Below are 10,435 nucleotides of genomic sequence, written 5' to 3' on the forward strand. Positions count from 1 at the left end.
GCAGAGCAGAGCGGAGAGTGGCATACGCATTCAATACAGTAGGTGGCATTATAGACGATCAATGTACAATTCAGCGGAACATTTCCAAATATCTGTAGAAGAAGAGGATAGGGGAGATACAATACAAACAACACAACATTACAAAATGGCAACATTAGATGAAAATACACTTATCGATGAAGAGGAGGAAGATTTGCTGTGTCTTATGTTGTAGAGAAGAAGGAGGAACCGCAGAGAATGCAGGAGAAGATGGTCAGTGCGACCTCTTAATGAATCCCGACAGCTAGAGGGGGAGTTCATTTTACTTGCGCAGCAAATGCGTGGCATCGATGAGGAGATGCACATTCGGTACTTCAGGATGTCTCCTAACCGGTTCGGCGATTTCATCCATCGCCTTGCCCCGTACATCAAACATGGGAATACCCACCGTACCCCGGTGGATGTGTCTGAGCGTTTGGCGGTGACCCTTCAGATCCTCGCTTCTGGGGGTTCTCAGAATAGTTTGGCTGCAAGCTACAAGCTAGGTTCCTCCACGGTGTTGGTGATTCTCTCTGAGGTTTCCAAAGCCCTTTGGAGAGCCCTGAGAAGTGAGTTCATCTGCTTTCCCAAAAGGTGACCAGAGAAAAGACATTGCAAATTAATTCTGGAGGGTGTGGAACTTTCCAAATTGCCTTGGTTGTATTGATGGGAAGCACGTCCAAGTCAAGACACCTCCTTCAGTGGGTAGTGACTATTTCAATTACAAGGGCACACACTTCATAGCGCTTCTTGGAGTATGTGATGGCCACTATTGTTTCACCATATGTTTGGCAAAGCGACAGAGGAGTGTTACAGGAGAGCACCTTTGGATCTCGTCTCCTTGAGGGGAAGCTCGAGTTGCCACCACCTCAAGACCTGCCTGGCACTACAACCACTGTCCTGCATGTGTTTGTTGGAGATGCCGCTTTCCCCCTCCATGTTAATCGTATGTGCCCCTACCCAGGTATGTATAGTATATACAGTTGAAGTCGGAAGTTTACATACACTTAGGTTGGAGTCATTAAAACTAGTTTTTCAACCACTCCACACATTTCTTGTTAACAAACTATAGTTTTGGCAAGTCGGTTAGGACATCTACTTCGTGCATGACACAAGTAATTTTTCCAACAATTGTTTACAGACAGATTATTTCACTTATAATTCACTGTTTCACAATTCCAGTGGGTCAGAAGTTTACATACACTAAGTTGACTGTGCCTTTAAACAGACATAATTTGAGTCAATTGGAGGTGTACCTGTGGATGTATTTCAAGGCCTACCTTCAAACTCAGTGCCTCTTTGCTTGACATCATGGGAAAATCAAAAGAAATCAGCAAGACCTCAGAAAATAATTGTAGACCTCCACAAGTCTGGTTAATCCTTGGGAGCAATTTCCAAACGCCTGAAGGTACCACGTTCATCTGTACAAACAATAGTACGCAAGTATAAACACCATGGGACCATGCAGCCGTCATACAGCTCAGGAAGGAGACGCGTTCTGTCTCCTAGAGATGAACGTACTTTGGTGCGAAAAGTGCAAATCAATCCCAGAACAACAGCAAAGGACCTTGTGAAGATGCTGGAGGAAACAGGTACAAAAGTATCTATATCCACAGTAAAACGAGTCCTATTTCGACATAACCTGAAAGGCCGCTCAGCAAGGAAGAAGCCACTGCTCCAAAACCGCCATAAAAAAGCCAGACTACGGTTTGCAACTGTACATATACACTTTAAAGAGTTTACCAGTGAGACGTTCAGGCACAAGGTACTTGCTATGTGTTGGATGTACCGCTGTTCCTTGTTTACATTACGTATGCTTCAGTAGCCATGGGCAACAAGGACTTCAGATTGTAGCTACAATCATTCTACAGGAAAAAGTAGTGCTATCCAGGTTCCTTCAGATGTCCCTACCCTAAACCCCTACCCTACCTTAACCTTAACCTTTTAAATGTCAACTTCAGTGGGTTGACGTCAGTTGGTATGTCCCAAGTATCTCGTTTAGACTTTTCCCTCCCAAATAGGCCTACTTAATTTCTGCATCACAACACTCAACAACGTTCTGACAATTGTAGCCAAGCTGTTGTTTATTGTAGCGCACACAAAAAACACTTGATATTGTGTGAATGCTTTTACAGTGGGGGAAAAAAGTATTTAGTCAGCCACCAATTGTGCAAGTTCTCCCACTTAAAAAGATGAGAGAGGCCTGTAATTTTCATCATAGGTACACGTCAACTATGACAGACAAAATGAGAAAAAAAATCCAGAATATCACATTGTAGGATTTTTTATGAATTTATTTGCAAATTATGGTGGAAAATAAGTATTTGGTCACCTACAAACAAGCAAGATTTCTGGCTCTCACAGACCTGTAACTTCTTCTTTAAGAGGCTCCTCTGTCCTCCACTCGTTACCTGTATTAATGGCACCTGTTTGAACTTGTTATCAGTATAAAAGACACCTGTCCACAACCTCAAACAGTCACACTCCAAACTCCACTATGGCCAAGACCAAAGAGCTGTCAAAGGACACCAGAAACAAAATTGTAGACCTGCACCAGACTGGGAAGACTGAATCTGCAATAGGTAAGCAGCTTGGTTTGAAGAAATCAACTGTGGGAGCAATTATTAGGAAATGGAAGACATACAAGACCACTGATAATCTCCCTCGATCTGGGGCTCCACGCAAGATCTCACCCCGTGGGGTCAAAATGATCACAAGAACGGTGAGCAAAAATCCCAGAACCCAGACCTAGTGAATGACCTGCAGAGAGCTGGGACCAAAGTAACAAAGCCTACCATCAGTAACACACTACGCCGCCAGGGACTCAAATCCTGCAGTGCCAGACGTGTCCCCCTGCTTAAGCCAGTACATGTCCAGGCCCGTCTGAAGTTTGCTAGAGTGCATTTGGATGATCCAGAAGAGGATTGGGAGAATGTCATATGGTCAGATGAAACCAAAATATAACTTTTTGGTAAAAACTCAACTCGTCGTGTTTGGAGGACAAAGAATGCTGAGTTGCATCCAAAGAACAACATACCTACTGTGAAGCATGGGGGTGGAAACATCATGCTTTGGGGCTGTTTTTCTGCAAAGGGACCAGGACGACTGATCCGTGTAAAGGAAAGAATGAATGGGGCCATGTATCGTGAGATTTTGAGTGGAAACTTCCTTCCATCAGCAAGGGCATTGAAGATGAAACGTGGCTGGGTCTTTCAGCATGACAATGATCCCAAACACACCGCCCGGGCAACGAAGGAGTGGCTTCGTAAGAAGCATTTCAAGGTCCTGGAGTGGCCTAGCCAGTCTCCAGATCTCAACCCCATAGAAAATCTTTGGAGGGAGTTGAAAGTCCGTGTTGCCCAGCGACAGCCCCAAAACATCACTGCTCTAGAGGAGATCTGCATGGAGGAATGGGCCAAAATACCAGCAACAGTGTGTGAAAACCTTGTGAAGACTTACAGAAAACGTTTGACCTGTGTCATTGCCAACAAAGGGTATATAACAAAGTATTGAGAAACTTTTGTTATTGACCAAATATAGTTGACGTGTACCTATGATGAAAATTACAGGCCTCTCATCTTTTTAAGTGGGAGAACTTGCACAATTGGTGGCTGACTAAATACTTTTTTCCCCCACTGTATCATTGACAACTCTTTTGGCATCTTGACTGCCAGGTGAAGAATCCTTGGCCTGCCAATTGAGTTCCATCCCGACAAGGTGGTGGAGGTTGTGAAGGCATGCATCGCCCTTCATAACTACCTGTCATAAACCGACGCTGCCAACACCCCAGCTGCCAGGTACATTCCTCCCAACTTCACAGATTTCACCACTGCATCTGGTGAACAACAACAGCCAGGAGAGCGGAGAAGGTAGGTGATGGGTGATGTCAACCTTCAGGATCCAGGCAACTCTGCAATACCAGGGCATCACGGGCTGCACTGGGGACCAGGAACGAACTGAAGACATTCTTTATGTCACCTCAGGAAAGTGTGCCTTGGCAGCAGACTGTTGTCAGAAGAGAAGTAATACAGTAATAAATCATTGATATGTAACCTGTTGAATGACTGTTGATTTTGTCAACATACATTTGAAGTGACATGAAAAATGACATGACAAAGACTTGAGAAATGTTTGCAAAACAAACTTTTATTTCTCCAATTTGGTAATTCTACAAGTGTAAATATATGAGGTAGTGCTGCAGACTTGGCCAACTCAACAGAACAAAGTGCAAACATACATTTGTTATATATTATTAATGGTTGGTACAGCATTTATACTTAGTTTATAGACATTTAAGTATCACTTTATAATTTAATGAATCAGTTATCAACAGAGAAGTCATTCATTCACTAATTAACAGTTAAGTGAAACAAATTAAAGATGCTATACAAACCCTTTACAACATATCTCAACAATCTAAAGTGTCACAGAACCTTTTTAAAAGAAAAAAAGTTATTTTAAGTGTGTGTGGTTGTGTTTGAGACATAGTGAACGATAGCTACTCTTCAGTACCCTGCTGATCCTCAGACGCTTGCTACTCATATATAGCCAGCTCCATATCAAAGAGGAGCTTATGTATAGCAAATACTGACATCTGGAATTACATCAGTTCATAAAAAGTTCCAACGTGTATAACAGCCAGCCGGTGTAGTTTTTTCATAACGGTAATGTTTACTGATCAGTAATACAACGTATAATGATAGCATAACACCCATCTACCATATGAATTTATTAAACGTATTATAAATCACCATCTCTTTAACTCGCTTCAATCTATCCAGCACTATCTATGTAATCTCTCTAGCTCAAGCGGGGTATGAGTAGCGTAGAGAGAGAGCGATAGATCTTTTTCCCAGGGGGAACTTCAGGTTTGGCAATCGGTAGGACAGTAATACACAATAAATACATAACAGCTCAATATATACAATACATTACAATTACAGATAAAGTTTACATGACAATTACAAACTACCATGTTCAATCAGTGCTCATTTAAAAGTGTTAGAGGTTGGCACAAAACTGTTCAGGGCTCTATTGAGGGTTGTTGGTCTGCACCACTTAAAACGCACCACTTGTAGTGATTCAGGGCTAATCTCTATAGCTAGCCAGCTAACTACGAGCGGCTAACTTAACAAAAATACCTTACCTGTTCTGATATGTTGGAGTCGGTTCCCTGGTGCTTGACATAGGAGCTCAGCCATGAAGTAAGAAGGCGGCACCGTTTTCCCACCTGCATCTCCACTTCAACCCTTAATTAAAAAGAAAATCTTTACAAACTTGTCACGCAACTGCCTCCACTTCTTGTAGCAAGCGTCCCCTTCCATCCCCATTACCTCCCTGATCTCTTTCCAGGAGTAGAAACTCATTTTCGTGTCTTTGAAATCCCTACACAAGGTATTGTCGTGTATTAGGATTATGCCTTTGTTAAATGTTTTAAGTGGAACCAGAGAGGACGTTAATTTTAGTATCAAGAGGGAATGTTTTAGTGTAACGCCACATACAACAGACAGGAAGTGTGTTGTAGACAGGGGAGACTGGTGATTGGCCAGAAGAGGGAGCATCTTTTTGCATTGTTTATAAGTAGGGGCTAAATGAAGAAGAAGGCAGAGCGGCCATTCTGAGGCGTCGCTCTCCGGGTGGGCATGTCACCTGTAACTTATGCTGAAAGCTTGTGATCTGAATAAACCTTATGATCAAAGTTCAGTATGAGCGGACTCCTTTGTTTATCAGCAATAATTGCCACCATTCACCCGATACGACAAATGGCGCCCAACGTGGGGCTGGTCTGCATCTCTCCTTTGCTCATTTGTAGCCGCCAAGCTAACTCAAGCTAACTCGCTTTGAAGCCATGGCCAGACAAGGGTGAGTTTTTCTTACCGCTTTGGAGCTTGTTAGATTGGATACTGCTTGTGTACACTGGAGAAATGTACCATACGACCATGCCTCGTGTGGCGTTATGGCTGATAACTGGGGGTCTGGCTAATCATTATCAATTGTTGCACTGGTAGACAGGGCAAAAGGGGGGAGAGTAGGCTTGGAATTTTAGAGCAATCGATGGTAGAGATTAAGGCAGATATTGGCAGAATAAAGTCAGGAATACGTATGCAATTAGAGCATTGTGAATCTGTTAAAGACCTCGAAACGAGGCGACTCTTTAGGAGTGGGCCATAAAATCCTTGCAACGCGCTAGTGTGGGGTCAGGTTGGTTCTGGGAACCATAAGGTGGACGATGATATTGTATGTTATGCTCATCTTATAGTCGACGGAGTATTCGTTTGGGGTAACCGCTCATATGATTATCCAGAACTTACGGCAGCATAAAGTTAGCAGGGGATATATGGACAATGATTTAGGCACAATGCAAGGTTACTTAGGGCGTGGTAGGCCACAGTTAGCTAAAGGCTAAGGCTAATGTTAATGCTAAATGGGAGTGTGGTTCATGCCACAATATACATAGCGGCTAATGCTAAATGCTAAGGCTAAATGCTAATTGTGTTGCGTGCTACATGCTAACGTGTCCTTAGAGGTCCTATTGCGATAGGATAAGCCTCTTAAAATATGTATGTGTGTGTAGAATTCAAAGTTCTACGCAAATGTGAGCTCTGTTATGTGTAATTGTGTGAGTATAAGGTATAAAATAGTGAAGCTGTAGCGTAATGCTATCGTTCTATTGTCTGGGAATCGTATCATTGAATGCATTTGCGCATGCATTTAATTTTATGACACTACACTACAAAACGTGGGAGTTGTAGTTTATGGCACGAGATTATGAGACGTTGGGTTCCGGTACTAAAAAACTACAAAACGTTGTTTACTAAAACTACAAAACGGGATTGTGGGTAACGTGTCATATTTCTGGGGGGCTGCGTGCTGCAGAAATAGACACAGACGAGGGAACAAAGAGGAGAGATTTTAATGCAAATCTTATAGTTTAAAGCGGCTGGTGTTTGAACATGAAACTATTTGTTGAGATGTAGTGAATTTATACATTAAATATATGTTGACGGAGTATAATGAATTAAATTAAATGACGGATTAAAATAAAATAAAAATGTTTTTGAGCGATCTATTTAGTTCTGAGTTTAGTCTTAGAGTGAATAATGGGTGAACGAAGGAATGTTGAATATGGTTGAGATAACTCAGTGATTGCAGTAACTACTAAAATATTTTTCTGTGTCTCTGTTTTTGTCATATGAGAGGCGATAGGACGAGACGACAGGAGAGAGAGAGAGAGAAGGAGAGGGGTGCTGACGTAGCGTCACGTGACGCGGCAGAGGATCAAGTCAAAAAGGGTTTGAGACTGGTCTGGTTACAAAATCTTCTTTGATGTTATGACAATTTCACATAGGCTTGGCAAACTGATTCATTAAAAATTTCATTTTGGAGGCTATGTGCATCACGGGGGTTGATTGGAGTTGTGTTGGGAATCAAGGACTGACATTATTCTGTAAATTTAAGATAATTAGGTGCTTATAGAGCAAGGGGTTATAGAGCAAGGGGTTACAGGCTTTGTTTATGGGTATTGTAGTCTGAAGTTGACTACTTGCATTTGATGGGTTGTGGTAAGATAGCCACCACTAATTGATAAATTGGTGACATAGGATATAGGAATAAAAATTTGTTTTAATTATTCATGATTTTTAATTGATTTATATTAATAATTAAAGGGGGGAAGCCATAGGCTATATAGTCTAAAAATAAAATAATTCACGATAAAGGAATATAAAAGGGTTGTTACAATGGGGAGAAAGGACAGCAAGGCTATGAAAGTGATTACACTGGTTGATATGGGAAAAATAGTAATCCTTTAACTAAAGTATTGTTAGGTTATCCGGCAAATGAAACAAAAATTGCCCTTCATTCTCAAACAAAAACTGATAAAAGATTCCAGCGATAAGATAAACAACGGTATAGAGAAGGTGACAGGAAAAACTAATGGCAGAAGTTAGTACACCTTTCTCACATACGGATTCAGCAAAAAGACACCCACCTTATGAGAAGGAAGTAGAGCTTAGGGATGTTTATCCTCAGCTTCCAGTGATCATCCAGCAGGGTGATTATTGCATCAGAGATGAAGATGAATAATAGATAGAGGACAAGCAGAAACGACAATGAAGATGAATCCAAAACTCCAGAAGGAAGAAAATGAGATGTCTGAAAGAGAAGAGTGAGGTTAAGGAAGAAGATGATGAAGATCAGAGTGATTGAGAAGAGATCATGGGTGGATATGACTCTGTGATCAGAAGGAAGTTGGCAAGAGAGGAAAGAAGGATACTAGAGATTTGATCTCTGATGGAAGTTGTAGGAAGAAGGATACAAGAGATTCGAGTTCAGATGAAGACAGCGAGAAAGAGGAGACTGAAGGTGCTGTGTATTCAAAAGGAGTTTATCCTACAAGGACTGGCACAGAAGAAATAGAAGGAGGAGGAAGATTTCAGCTACACTTCCAGCAACTTTCAGAAGACTGTTATAATTGTGGACAGATTGGTTACTTTACCTGTGAGTGCAACAAGTCAGGAGGAAACAACAGAGAACATTTTTAAGGAAGATACAGGGGCCAGTCAAGATCACCTGTTCTCCAGGTGAACCCTAAAGATTCTAGAGTGCCTAGAAGATACGAAGGGGGGTGTCAGCTGGTAGCACCGATTAGAGAAGAAGAGAAAATATCTAACAATTGAAGTAAAAACAGAGGACTATGAGAAGTGATAGAGAATAGTGGAAAAACTTATCTGTGTTCAGCCTAAAGAGGTTAAACATCTCACTATGTAAAATTAACTAATTAGGATAGGGATTTGAGGTAGTAAAACAGCTACTCTTAAGGAACCAATTGAGCTCTCCTGAGTGGCGCAGTGGTCTAAGGCACTGCATCGCAGTGCTAACTGTGCCACTAGAGATCCTGGTTCGAATCCAGGCTCTGTCGCAGCCGGCCGCGACCGGGAGACTCATGGGCGGCGCACAATTGGCCCAGCGTCGTCTAGGGTAGGGGAGGGAATGGCCGGCAGGGATGTAGCTCAGTTGATAGAGCATGGCGTTTGCAACGCCAGGGTTGTGGGTTCGATTCCCACGGGGGGCCAGTATAAAAAAAATATGTAATCACTAACTGTAAGTCGCTCTGGATAAGAGCGTCTGCTAAATGACTCAAATGTAAATGTAAGCTCTGCTACAGAACTCAAAGAGAAATCAAAATAGACATACTAATATTAGAGCATATACCTATTGCAGTGTTGGGAAGAGATGCATGGTGTAAATTGAACTGTACAATAGGATGTACACTAAACGGCTGTCTGGTAGAAGATTTTAAAAAGTAGGGTTTTTGGGAATCATATTTGCTTAAAAAGATAATATCATAGGAAGGATGATAATCTATTAGACAATCTGTCTGAAAAATAAAGTTAAAAGGGGTGACTGTTATTCTGGGTTACATTCTTACACCAAGAGATTTCAGGCTAGGCTAAAAGGTGTTTAGTCATTTGCCAAGTCTGTGTGTAAAGAAGTCAGAAGCAGGTGGGGACATTCCCAATCACATATTCTAAAAATTGGTGGTAAAGGGATTTTGTGAATAAATCAGTGGAAAAGGTTTTTAAAGGTTAGGAGAAAAGATTAGATTAAAATAAGTTAGGAGAACTAGGTTGAAGGAACTCTAAGACAGTAAGCTAAGTTTCAAAGTTAGTAGTAAGAGAGAGAGAGCAGTGGTGAAGGACATTTTAGAGTTTAGTGGGAAGATAGATATGGTAGAATTTAGATCTGTTAGGAGCAGATGCATTGAGAAAGTATGTGTTGCTGAATGATAAGAGAAGATTGAGGGTGATTGAGTATCTATAGTTACAGTTCCCAGCAGGGAGATCAAGGTAATTATAGGTGTATTTTTTATAATCAAAAGTTTGAAAGTCAGGGTTTAGAGTAGGAAGAGAGAGTGAATGTAAGTTACATTTACGTCATTTGACACTAGTGGTGATAGATGGAAGTACAAGCAAAGAGTTCAAAGCTTTGGGGAAAATGGATGAAGTAACTAGGGACATTAACACTTCAGTCTATTAAAACAACAGTGAGAAGCAATTTAACTCTTTCAACATTGATAGTTATTAAAGCCATAAATATATCGCATTTGATTATAAGGGAGCCAATGGCTCCAGCACCAATTTTAGAGGAAAAATACTTATTAGGGTTAGGATGGGGACGTTCCTCCCACATGGAGAGATAATTATGGAGAAGAAGTATTGTTATCAGGACCAGATGTAGAACCTGCTGCACCTAGTCAAAGGAGGTATAGTTTGTACAACGATATGAAGTGGAAGAGGGTTATGAGTGACTGTTCACTTATTTGGCGTAATGTTACAGAGAAAGATCAGGGAGAATATGTGTGTACTTATCTAGTGCAAGCATTAAAATTTGTTCCGGTTAAGAATTATTGGTTAAA

At 41.3% G+C, this 10,435-nt stretch overlaps 1 long non-coding RNA gene across 1 annotated transcript; it reads right to left on the reverse strand.

Moving 5' to 3' along the window:
- Window positions 1-4,144: 4,144 nt before the first annotated feature.
- Window positions 4,145-8,941, reverse strand: LOC311141459. The gene is made up of 2 exons (XR_014614223.1): window positions 8,009-8,941; window positions 4,145-5,267 (listed from the first exon to the last, which is right to left on the reverse strand). It is a non-coding gene; the product is annotated as an uncharacterized lncRNA (long non-coding RNA).
- Window positions 8,942-10,435: the final 1,494 nt, after the last annotated feature.

The sequence above is a fragment of the Coregonus lavaretus genome (assembly GCF_964263955.1).
Source record: "Coregonus lavaretus genome assembly, chromosome: 14".
Lineage (NCBI taxonomy): Eukaryota > Metazoa > Chordata > Actinopteri > Salmoniformes > Salmonidae > Coregonus > Coregonus lavaretus.